The sequence below is a fragment of the Chrysochloris asiatica genome, unplaced genomic scaffold (genome assembly GCF_000296735.1).
Source record: "Chrysochloris asiatica unplaced genomic scaffold, ChrAsi1.0 scaffold00315, whole genome shotgun sequence".
NCBI lineage: Eukaryota > Metazoa > Chordata > Mammalia > Afrosoricida > Chrysochloridae > Chrysochloris > Chrysochloris asiatica.
The window spans coordinates 2,841,612-2,854,729 of record NW_006408833.1 but is presented as its reverse complement, the minus strand read 5'-3'; the positions used below and the strand labels follow the sequence as shown (position 1 = coordinate 2,854,729).

The 13,118-nt window shown below is 42.6% G+C and overlaps 2 pseudogenes; one reads left to right on the top strand and one right to left on the bottom strand.

Annotated features, from left to right (window-relative positions):
* Positions 1-7,776, top strand: part of LOC102825460 — a 56,762-nt pseudogene extending 48,986 nt beyond the window's left edge.
* Positions 7,777-10,827: 3,051 nt separating this feature from the next.
* LOC102825072 overlaps positions 10,828-13,118 on the bottom strand; it is a 94,720-nt pseudogene continuing 92,429 nt past the window's right edge.

Genomic DNA, 13,118 nt, shown 5'->3' with positions numbered 1-13,118 from the left:
GTGACCCTGTAAAGGGTTTCTGAGGCTGTAAATCTTTACGGGAGCAGAAAGCTTCATCTTTCTCCCGCGGAACAGCTGGTAGTTTCGAACTGCTGACCCTGAGGTTTACAGCCCGATTCATAACCACTATGCTACCAGAGTTCCTTAACCTTATGTATAAGAGAATAAAATGTTGCCTGGTCCTCTGCCATTTTCATGATTGTTAGTATGTTTGCATCCATTATTGTGGCTATTGTGTCAGTCCATCCCTCCTTTCTAATCCTCTATTTTACCAAAGAAGCCATGGTGGTGTGATGGGTTGCTAACTGAAGGTTGGTGGTTGGAACTCACCAGCCACTCTTGTTTTGTTTTTAATTGGTATATTTTGTTTTGTTTTTTAAATGATTTATTGTGAATTATGTGATAGTTTACATGGGAGAACATTAGCTTTATATTCATCCTTTTGTATATCGCTTCATTGCCATGGTTACAATCCCCTCCATGCTTTATCAACCAACCAAAGGGTACACCCTGCAAGTCTGCCCCCTGGTCATCAGCACACATCCCCCCTCCCTCTCTGGATCTAAAGTCCCCAGCTGCTCTATCTCTCCATGTTATCGTCTCTGGCTCCATATCCGGTGTCACTGTTTCTCTGGGTAGGGTCCCACACTCTGCTCTTCTCCCTTGATGGTCCCAAGGACCACCCCTCCTTTTGCTACAAAATGTCCATCTTCACATTTCCAACCCTCATAGTTAGTCCTGATAACAATTATTCACTATTGTGCCACATGAGTGCTATCCACATCTCCTTTCATCAGCCCCACCCAGACAGATTGGATACTCCTCAGTGGATATTCTACCTTCCTTCACACCCTCTGGATCTAGGCTCCCTCTTAAAAGCTTGTAAGCCAGTCACTTCTTGCCTTTGTAGCCCCCCACCCCCATTTTGGGTAGCCAATGTCTAAGTTGCCCATCCCTGTCTACCCTGTGTATTGAGGGGGTGGGAATGATCCTCACTGTAAAGATTTGTTCCCTCTTTTGAGCTACTGCATCCATAGATGTAGGTCAAGTTCATCAAATTGTATCAGATTACTCTTTTGTTCCTCTTTTTTCTTCTTCTATTTGAGTTCTGATCATCCAGTCATTGAAGCCAGGTCAAGTGGGTATTACCTGCAAGTGTGGGTGTTCTTATGCATATGCCCTCTCTTCTTATCAGCACTCTAGTCCTCTGTGGCTTTGTCACTGGCTTTGGGCCCAGGAGTCCCCAGGTCTTGCCATACTGCTGGCCAACCAGGTCTCCACTGGGTTCATAGGAGTCTATTGATTGTGGTAGGGATTAGCTCTCAGCTTCATTGCTGTTTTTCCCTCACTTCCCCTTATTGGTGACCAACATGGTCACCAGTCAGAGCGCATGTCTGTTTGTGTATTCCCATTGAGTCTTAGTCTTGGAAGGGGGTTTGCCCTGAGGGGACCTGACCACTTGCCTTGATGTCTGCTGGGTGAGCAACTTGCTTGTTCTTGTTGTAGTAGTCAGTCAGACGGCCTTTATTGCTTTGTATTTTTCCTGTGGGTCTTTCTTTCAAAAAATATCTTCTGTTCTTCTAGCCACTCCAGGTTGGTCTGCCTATCCTTTCAAGTGGAAATTTCCCACCTCTGAAGATTCTGGATGCTGTTCAGTATTCCACCTATGGTCTTACGTAATGCAGAGACTCTGCAGGAAGCCTCCTTCACTGGGTACGTTGTAGCCCCATTTTAGTTATTCCAATCAGTTATAGGCAGAAGAAGGACTTACAAGCTTTCTATGGTGATATTTCATGCTATTCCTTTCTCTCCCCCTCCCGTGTCGATTTTATAATGATATGCCAATGAAACCAAGATTCAAAAGACAGGCAAGCATCTTAACGTTATTTCCTCCCTTTTGCTCTCAATCCCTGTATATCAGAGCCCTGTTGTTCCAAAGTTGTGCATACATTATTTACTCTATCCCACTTACCCCATGCAAACCTGCCTATTTGTTTTCCCATCCGCCTTGCTCTTACATTCCCCTCCCCCTTCTTGTGGATTGCCCCCTCCCCAGAACCCAAACTATCCTGTGTCTATTCCTTACCCTGTGCTCCACCTTCCCCTCCCTCCCATCACCCCACCCTCCACAACCCGTTAACCAGCAAAGAATTCCGCACACACACACCCTTTAGTATGGGTTATTTTTCTTAGTCTTTTACAATAGTGGGTCTATGCAGTATTTCTCCTTTTGTGACTATTTCACTCAATATAATGTCCTCAAGATTCATCCATGTTATGCGGTGTGTTGTATCTTCCTTGCTATTCTTCAAGGTAGCATAATATTCCATTGTGTGTATGTACCACAGTTTATTTATCCATTATTCAGTTGATGGGCACTTAGGCTGTTTCTATCTTTATCCTGTTGTCAATAGTGCTGCTATGAACATTGTTGTGCATATATCTACTCATGTTATGGCTCGTATTTCTTGTGGGTAAATACCAGGTAGAGGAATTGCTGGATCATAAGGTATTTCTATTTCCAACTTTCTGAGGAAACACCATATTGCTTTCCAGAGAGACTGGACCATTTTGCAATCCCAACAGCAATGCAGGAGCATCCTAGTCTCTCCACATCCTTGCCAGCATTTATTGTCCTCTGAGGACAGCCATGATGCCAGTTGAGATGGCCGCTTCCTCTGTAGGTTGTGTAAAACAATATAAACCAGAAGTTATTCTTGAAAGAAAGACCAGAAGGAAAAATCAAAAACAATAAAGGCAGTCTGATTGACTACTACAAGAACAAACAAGTTGTTCACCCTGGAGCCAACAAGGCAAGTGGTCAGGTCCCCTCAGGGCAAACCCCCTTCCAAGGGAAATATACGAGTAGGCATGTGGTCTTGCTGGTGACCATGTTCGTCACCCATAAGGGGAAGTAGGAAGTAGGGGAAAAGCAGCAATGAAGTTGTGATCTGTGTCTGACCATGTTCAATAGTCTTCTGTCAACCCAGGTTGAGACCTGGCTGGCCAGCAGTATAGCAAGACCTGGGGACTCCTGGGGCCAGGGACAGGAACATGGCCACAGAGGACTAGATTGGAGAGTGAAGCGTCCAGCTGATATGAAGTGAAGGGAGATACACAAGAATACCCATACTTGAATATAGTACCCACTTGACCTGGCTTCAATGGCTGAATGATCAGATCTCGACTAGAAGAAGAAAGAAAAAGAAAAAAAGAGTATTCTGCTACAATTTGATGAACTTGACCTATACTTATGGCTGTAGTAGATCAAAAGTGGGAACAAATCTTTACAGTGAGGATCATTCCCTCTTTCTCAGTACACAGGTTTGACAGGGATGGGCAACTTAGGCATTGGCTACCCAAAATGGGGGCGAGGGGGGCACACAAAGGGAATAAGTGACTGGCTTACAAGCTTTCAGGAGGGAGCCTCCACTGAGTGGTTTCCAACCTGCCTGGATGGAGCTGATGAAAGGAGATGGGGATAAGACTCTTGTGGTTCAATAGTGAATAATTGCCATCAGAACTGATTGTGAGTGTTGAAAATGTAAATGTAGACATTTTGTAACACAATTAGGGGAGTAGTTGATTTTGCAGTGCAAGAGCAGAGGTCCCTCAGACCATCAAAGAAGAGCGGAGTGCAGGACCCGCTGATGGCCGGCTGGGGGGGGGGGGGGGGCAGGCTTGTGGAGTGTGCCCTTTGGTTGTTTGATGATGCTTGGAGGGGACTGTAATCATTGCAGTGAAATGAAATATGATAGGATGAATGTAAAACTAATGTTCTCCCATGTAAACTATCACTTAATTCACAATAAAATCTTGGGGAAAAAAAGACAATGGTGGGACTCCCAAACACAACTGGGATTGTGGTTAACAGACCTTCCTGATGAACCTTCCAGAAGTTTTCTCTGCAGCCAGAATGAGGTTATATAATAAGACTGGGCCACACCTTCCAACCATTTAAGATTCATTTCCTGGGACACATGTACCTAGGAGACCAAAAGTCTCTCACCTTGTCTCTTAAAGTTGTAATTTCTCTTTGGTAGACTGCATGATTGGTAATCAGCCTTCAATAAATAATGCTGGTTGTTCTAATGTACCTGCAAAAGAAATGGGCAGAGGATATGAACAGACACATCACCAAAGAAGACATTCAGACAACCAACAAGCATATGAAGACATGTTCACTCCCATTATCCATTATTGTTGTTGTTAAGTGCTGTTGAGTCGGTTTCGGCCCATGACAACCCTGTATAGGGTTTCTGAGGAGCAGCTGGTGAACTTGAACCTCCAACCTTGCAGTTCAAACCAACTTTGCGCAGTCCAGCACATTAATGTGCAGTCCAGCACATTAAACCACAGTGCCACGCCATTAGAAAGATGCAAATCAAAACAACAATGTGGTATCATTTCACACCAGCATTAATAGCAAAGTTCAGAAAACAGAAATCAACAAATGCTGAGGAGGGTGTGGAAAGACTGGTGGGGCTATAAAATGCTTCCTACACTGCTGGTGGGGCTATAAAATGGTTCAACCACTGTGAAAAACAGTGTGGTGCTTCATCAGAAAGTTGGAAATAGAAATACCATATGACCCAACAATCCTTCTAGTTGGTATATAGTCTAGAGAAACAGGAGTTGTGACACAAATAGATATATGCTTACCCATGTTTATTGTATTACTATTGATAATAGCAAAAATATGGAGACAGTCTAAATTCCCAACAATGGAAGAGTGGATAAATTTTGGTACATACACACAATGGAATATTATGCAACCTCGATGAATAATGATGCATCTGTGAAACACCTCCTAACTTGGATGAGCCTGGAGGACACTATGCTGAGTGAAATTAGTCAATCACAAAAGGACAACTATTGTATGAGACAACTATTGTAAAAATTTTTAAAAAAGGTTTTCATAGTAAAAGAAAGAGTCTTTGATGGTTACCATGGGTCGGTGGAAAGGGAGAGTAATTCACTGTCAGAGAGTCATAGCGACCCTGTATAGGATTCCTGAGGAGCTGCTGGTGAGCTTGAACAGCTGACCTTGCAGTTCTAACTCAGGTAATGTTGTTGTTATGTGCCGTGGAGTCGGTTCTGACTCATAGTGACCCTGACCAGGGTTTCCGAGGCTGTAAATCTTTAAGGGAGCAGAAAGCCTCATCTTTTTCCTGCAGAACAGCTGGTAGTGTCAAACTGCAGGAGTCCAGCTCTCACGGGGTCATGGGACATGAGAGGAGACATGGAGTCGGCAAAAATGAAAGCAATCGAGAGCCTCTGCTTAGTTGGCTGATGGGGATCCCTTTCTCTGTCTTTTTCTCTCTCCTTCTTCTTCTGGCCCGGCTCAGCAAGTCTTTATTTTTATACTTAAAATCACACAATACATAATGAATTGATACTTTGATATTTCCTTGAATTATTACACAGTTTATCACAACATTCTTACACCTGGTCATTAGACAACTTTGACAAAAATATTTCTGTGATGTTCAAACTGACTTTCATCTCCTTTCCCAGGATGTGATAAATTGTTTCTTCTTGTTTTCACTAAAAGATTAAGTCAAACTTTACACAAATCATTTCTACTTATCAGACCCCTGATTACATTTTCTTAGTAACGTAAGTTTCTATTAGTCATCAATGCTTGCACTACCTTATTATTTCTACTAACTAATTATCAATCTTTTATCCTACATAATGTACTATTATTTTCATAGTAAAAGTATTACTAACATCTTCTGATTTATTTTTCTAAAGTATTCATTAAATTGCTTGATAACAGTGTTTTTATGTTTCTTTCTTTTGAAGTTATGTGGCATAAAGCCCAACCTGGCTAATTGCTGCAGGAAATGTAGATTATCAAGTTAAAACTACCTTTCACTTATGTTCATTATTTTCTGCCTATTTATGCTTGTATGTAGGGGTTTGTGAATTTTGGCTGGTGACTGATTGTAGTGAGGTCTATAGGGGTAGGTCAGCTTGACTTTAGTTTGCTATCTGCTTTTGTGGTCTCACAAATGCAGTTACTTTGTACTTAGGTTTTTTGTGAAGGGGGTTGCTTATACAACTCTCTTTGAACTCAGGCTACTGAAGCTGAGATAATTGTTTTTTCCCAAGGTTTGTAGAGCTCACAGTAAAAGCTGTGAATATGGCAATATTATATATTTTTACAAGTGAATTCAGAGTTAACTTGAAGGGAAGATAGAGACCAGCTTTTTGAGAGTCATCTGCTTTGCATGATGTCTCTCTTTCCGCTGGGACCGTGTCAAACAGCAGAAGCCAAGCTGCTCTCTGCATCAAACTGCTGACCTTGAGGTTCACAGCCCGATTCATAACCACTATGCTACCAGAGCGGGGATGGCAGAAAAATGATAAAGATAGGTGAAGATATGCAGAGATATACAAGAGCTAAATAGGCTTCTGCAGGAAGAAAGAAGTGGCACCCCCCTTTGCCTCCTGGTGCTCCCGCTCCACCTCCCAGGTCTCCCAGCCGCCACCATGTTGCCTCGGCCATCTTCATCCTGGACATTAAGGGCAAGCCCCTAATCATCCACAGCTACAAAGGCAATGTGGCCATGAGTGAGATCAAGTACTTCATGCCATTACTCATGCAGCGGGAGGAGGAGGGGGCCCTGTCCCCACTGCTGAACCACGGCCGAGTCCACTTCCTATGGATCAAGCACAGCAACCTATACTTGGTAGCAACCTATACTTGGTAGCCACCACGCTGAAGAACTCTAATGCCTCCTTGGTGTACTCCTTCCTCTACAAGACGGTGGAGGTGTTTTCAGGATACTTCAAGTAGCTGGAGGAAGAGAGCATGCAAGACAACTTTGTCATCATCTTTGAGCTTCTGGATGAGCTCATGGACTTCGGCTCCCCCCAGACCACCGACAGCAAGATCCTGCAGTAGTACATCACCCAGCAGGGCAACAAGCTGTAGACAGGCAAGTCTTGAGTGCCACCCACTTTCACTAATGCAGTGTCCTGGTGCTCGGAGGGCCTCAAATACAAGAAGAATGAAGTCTTTATTGATGTCATAGAGACTGTCAACTTGTTGGTCAACACCAATGGCAGTGTCCTGCTGAGCGAGATTGTGGGCGCCATCAAACTCAAGGTGTTTCTGTCGGGAATGCCAAAGCTGCGGCTCAGCCTCAACAACTGCATGCTCTTTGAACTCACAGGCCTTTCAGGCAACAAGAACAAATCTGTGGAGCTGGAGGATGTCAAGTGACTTTCACACTTTGACAACTACTGCACCATCTCCTTCATCCTGCCCAATGGTGACTTTGAGTTCATGTCCTACCACCTCAGCACACAGGTCAAATCGCTGATCTGGATCCAGTCGTCATTGAGAAGTTTTACCATAGCCACGTGTAGATCATGGTCAAGGCCAAGGGGCAGTTCAAGAACCAGTCTGTGCCCAACAGTGTGGAAATCTCTGTTCCTGTCACCAGCGATGCTGACTCCCCACGCTTCAAGACCAGTGTGGGCAGCGCCAAGTACGTCCTGGAGAGGAATGTTGTCATTTGGAGTATTAATTCCTTCCTTGAGGGCAAAGAGCACCTGATGCATGTCCACTTTGGCCCTCCCAGCATGGAGAAGGAGGAAGTGGAGGGCCGTCCCTTCACTAGGGTTAAGTTTAAGATCACCTATTTCACCATCTCTGGGATCCAGGTCCGATATATGAAGATCATTGAGAAAAGTGGTTACCAGGCCCTGCCCTGGGTCTGCTGCATCACCCAGAGTGGCGATTATCAACTTTGTACCAGTTAGAAGGCAGAAGAGATGGAGGCTTGGATGAGGGAAAGCATGGGCCTTCGGTGTCCCCAGACCACCCTAGCTGCACAGGTTGGGGAAGGGGATAAGGGCAAATCCTAGTACCTGATAGTTTTTTTCTCTTAGTTCTCAGCATCAGGCCCCCTACTCACCTTTTTCTCTACCTACAGGTTGTAAAGGATGGATTCCTTCCCTCCCTCCACAGAGTTTCCCCTTGTCCCCAATTTATATGAAGAAATAAGGGAGGGGCTTGAAGCCCCCTCACCAGTGCCTTCTTTCAGTGCCCTGCCTTAGAGGGTGTCAGGGCCCCTCCTCCAACATAACTGCTAAGCCTAGGGGCCCCACTGCCCATCCCTCTGAGTTTTAGGGTGTAAAAAGAGCAAAGATAAGTAGTGATATATATAGAGAGAGTCCTGGTGTGATGCTACAGGATAATGTGCTAGACTGCAAGGTCAGTTTGAACCACAAGATGGCAGTTCAAACCCACCAGCCACTCTAGAAACCCTATACAGGGTCATTATGGGTTGGAACTGATTAGATGGCACTTAACAACAGTATATATATATCCCATAGATATGTGTTTGAAAGAATATATTTGTACATGGGTAACCACAGGGAGAAAGAAGAACAACTGTTGTTGCATGAAGGAGATTGCAATCATTGTGATGAAACGAAGTGTATGATTTGTTGAATGTAAAAGTGATAATCTTATCTTTAAACCTTAACTCAAATCACAAGTAAAAACAACAACAACAACGGGTTCTGTTCCTCTAGAACTACCCTCAGTACCAAGATTTGGATCAATCAGAGTTCTCTAGAGAAACAGAACCAATAAAATATCTGTCTTTATCTCTCTTTCTCCCTACATAGTTGTCTTTCCTAGGCCAATAACAACTCCACTAGTCTTTCAGTTTATCGTACTTTGGTGGCTTGTGTGTTGCTGTGATTCCAGTAGTTATGGCACTGGTATTTTAAATACGAGCAGGGTCACGCATGGTGGACAGGTTTCAGCTGAGCTTCCAAACAAAGACAGACTAGGAAAAAGGAGAAACAGGCTACTTCTGAATATTTAGTCACTGAAAACCTTATGACTAGCAGTGGAACACTGTCAGAACCAGATTATTGAATATTGAAACATGACAAAGATATTGTCAGATATAGTGCCAGAAGATGAGCCTCTCAGGTTGGAAGACAGTCAAAATGTGACTGGGGAAGAGCTGCCTCCTCAAAGCAGAGTTGACTGTGATGACGCCAATGGAGAAAAGCCACTGGAACCTTCATTTGCTGGTGGGACACAACTCAAAATGAAGAGAAACAGCTGTAAACATCCATTAATAATCAGAACATGGAATGTATGAAGTATGAATCTAAAATTGGAAATTGTCAAAAATTAAATGAAACACATAAACATCGATATCCTAGGCAATAGTGAGCTGAATGGATGGACATTGGCCATTTTGAATCTGACAAACACATGGAAATTATGCTGGGAATGACAAATTGAAGAGGAATGGTATCACATTCATCATCAAAAAGAAGTGTCAAGATCTCTCTTGAAGTACAACACTGTCTGTGATATGATAATATCCATAAATCTACAAGGAAGATCAGTTAATAACACTACTATTCAAATTTATTCACCAACCACTAAAGCCAGTGATGATGAAATTGAAATGTTCTACCAACTTCTTTAGTCTGAAATTTATCAAACATGCAATCAAGATGTATTGATAATTACTGGCGATTGGAATGCAAAGGTTGGAAACAAAGAGGAAGGATCAGTAGCTGGAAAATACAGCTTTGGTGATAGAAACGATGCTGGAGATCACATGATAGAATTTTGCAATGCCATTGATTTCTTCATTTCAAATACCTCTTTAAATAACATAAAGATATCTTATACACTTGGACCTCAACAAATGAAACACACAGAAATCAAATTGACTACATCTGTGGGAAGTGATAGCATCAACCAAAACACAGCCAGGGGCAGACTGTGGAACACACCATCAATTGTTCATATGCAAATTCAGGATGAAGCTGAAGAAAATAAAAGCAAATCCACAAGAGACAAAATATGACCTTGAATATATCGCACCTAAATTTAGAGATCATCTGAAGAACAGATTTAATGCATTAGACACTGAAGATTGAAGACCAGAAGAGTTATGGAATGACATCATACAAGGAGGAAGCAAAAGGTCAGTAAGAAGACAAGAAAGAAGAAAGAGACCAAAATGGATGTCACAAGAAACTCTGAAACTTGCTCTCCGGTGTAAAGATGCTAAAGTAAATAGATGAAGTGAGGAGATTCAAGAGGTGAACAGAAAACTATAACAAAATTTGCAAAGACCTGGAGTTAGAAAACAAAAAGGGAAGAACACACTCAGCATTTCTCAAGCTGAGGGAAATGAAGAAAGAATTCAAGCCTCGACTTGAGGTATTGAAGGATTCTCTGGGCAAAATATTGAATGATCCTAGAAGCATCAAAAAGAGATGGAAGGAGGCAGGGCTTGATGGAGGCTAGGGTGGAGGTGCAGTGAAGATCGCCGTCAGCAATAACACAGAATACCAGGCAAAGCAGACCCAGGGCACAGCTCCAAAACTCGGAACCACAGAGATAGGAATATTTTAAAGGTTTGAAGGCTTATAGCTTGTGGAGTTTGGAGCTGAAGTAAAAAATCGCATACTTTTGAAACTGCCGGGCCGGGCTCAGAGGCCTGAGCCGACGTCCTGGGTGAGACCAAGCGGCAGGACGAGACAGGCGGAGCAAAAACACCACGGAAAACCACCACAGGAACCTTGGGATAAAGATGGACAATATACTTTGTCAGTTTTGCTTTGTTCTGATTTTCTTTGGTATCTGGTAACTGGCACGCTCACTGTTTGCCCACCTCCATTCTGGTGAATAGAGGGAGAGCCTGAGCTGAGTGGCCACCCCCCACCCTCACCGCTGGTGGGTTCTTCTGCCACGCATGCACACAGATACTCAGCCCAAGCGGAGACCCTGAACTTTTATTATCTGTTTCCTTTTTGTTCTGTTTTTTATCACGGGAAAGAGAAGGATAGGCCTGAAGGAAGGGAAAGAGAGTTTAAAGGCAAAACAGGACAAAGGTTGGATTGGAGCCTGAGGTATAGCATAACAAGCATGAAATCGAGATGTATTGACAATTATTGGCAATTAGAATACTAAGGTTGTAAACAAAGATGAAGGATCAGTAGCTGGAAAGTATGGCTTTGATGACAGAAAGGATGCTGGAGAACGCGTGATAGAATCTTGCAAGACCAATAACTTCTCACTGCAAATACCTTTTTAAACAACATAAAAGATGACCATGTACATGGATCTCACCAGATGGAATACAGAGAAATCAAATTGATGACATCTGTGGAAAGAGACAGTGGAAAAACCAAAACATCAGCCAAAACAAGGTTGGGTTCAGACTGTGGAACAGATCATCAATTGTTTATATGCAAGTTCAGGCTGAAGCGGAAGAAAATTAAAATAAATCCACAAAAGCTAAATATGACCTTTGACCATATCTCACCTGAAGTTAGAGAATATCTCATGAATAGATTTGATTAATTAGATACTAATGACCGAAGACCAGAGAAGTTGTGGGATAGCATCAAGAACACCATACAGGAAGAAAGCAAAAGATCATTAAGAAGAAAAGAAAGAAGGAAAAGACCAAAATGGATGTAAGAAGAGACTCTGAAACTTGCTCTCCATCATAGAGATGCTAAAGTAAATGGAAGAAATGAGGAGGTAAAAGAGCGGAACATAAAAATTCAAAGTGCAGCTTGAGGTCAAATATTATGATAAATTGTGCAAAGACCTGGAGTTAGGAAACCAAAAGGGAAGAACACACTCAGAATTTCTCAAGCTGAAAAAAACTGAAGAAAAAATATAAGCCTCAATTTGCAATATTGAAGGATTCTAAGAGCAAAACATTGCATGACACTGAAATTATTAAAAGAATATGAGAGGGAGCAATACCACAGAATACCAGGCAAAGCAGATCCAGGGCAGAGCTCCAAAACTTGGAACCACAGAGACAGGAATAATTTGAATGTTTGAAAGCCTACAGATTGTGGAACTTGAAGCTAAAGTAAAAAATTGCGTACTTTTGAATCTGCCAGGCTGGGGTCGGGGACCTGGAGCTGACATATTGGGCGAGACCAAATGACAGGACAAACGGGGGAACAGAAACACCATGGAAAAATGCCCCAGGAACCTTGGAGCAAAGGTGGACTTTGTCAGTTTTGCTTTGTTCTGATTTTCTTCTCTTTTTTCTTTTTCTTTTTCTTTTTGGTGTCTGGTTATAAGCACACCCACTGTTTGCCCACCTCCGTTCTGGTGACTAGAGGGGGAGCCTGAGCGAGTGAACACCCCCCACCCTCACCACTGGTGGGTTCTTCTGCCACACATGCACACAGATATTCAGCCAAAGAGCAGGCCCTGAAGGCTTTTTGCTTATCTGTCTTCTGTTTTTTTAAAACGGGAAAGGGCAGGACAGGACTGTAGAGAGGGAAAGAGAATTTAAAAAGAGGCCGAAAATTAATTTAAAGCCTGAGGTATAGCATAACAACAAACACTGGCACCCTGAAATCTCTCAGGCAGCTTTGAAAGCAAGAAGCTGAAGAGAGGACCTTAAACTTATACTCATATTAGCCTACAGATTTTTTTTTTTTCCTTCTCTCCCTCCTCTCCTTTTCTGTGATTATAGCCTGCAGTATTCAGTTTAGTTTTTGTTGTTGCTGCTTTTTGTTTGTTTGTTTTTAGTTTATTTTTTTTCTCTTGTGTTTTTTTCACTGGTGCTGTTTTGCTACTATATGCTCCCCCTTCGAACTTTGGAGAACTGTTTGTCTCCATAAATTACACAAGAAGAGTCAGCAACTGCTGCCATATAGACCAGCTATAATCTCACTCTATAAAACACCAAAACACAGGCAAGATCCAATACCAATTACCATATACCAGGAAAACAGACAACACCTGTGAAAGTGACTCTCAGTTAAGCAATAAGAAGAGTGAAAAGGGAAGCCCACATCCTGATCACATCTCCCGGAAAGCAAGCAGAAAGTATAAAAAATATCAAAACACATACTCAATTAAGTATTAAGGCCACAGTTAATACTAATCATGTCCAAGAAGCAAAAGCAGATGACCATATCATCACATGTCCAGAAACAAGATAAAATGTCTGAGACAAATGACCTAAAGGTAGACCTGGACTCCTTTCTGTACAGAGGACAGGCCTTGGAAATGCCTGAGAAGGAATTCAGAAAAATGATTACAAAATGTTTCAAAACACTTTACAATGGAGTTGAGAAAA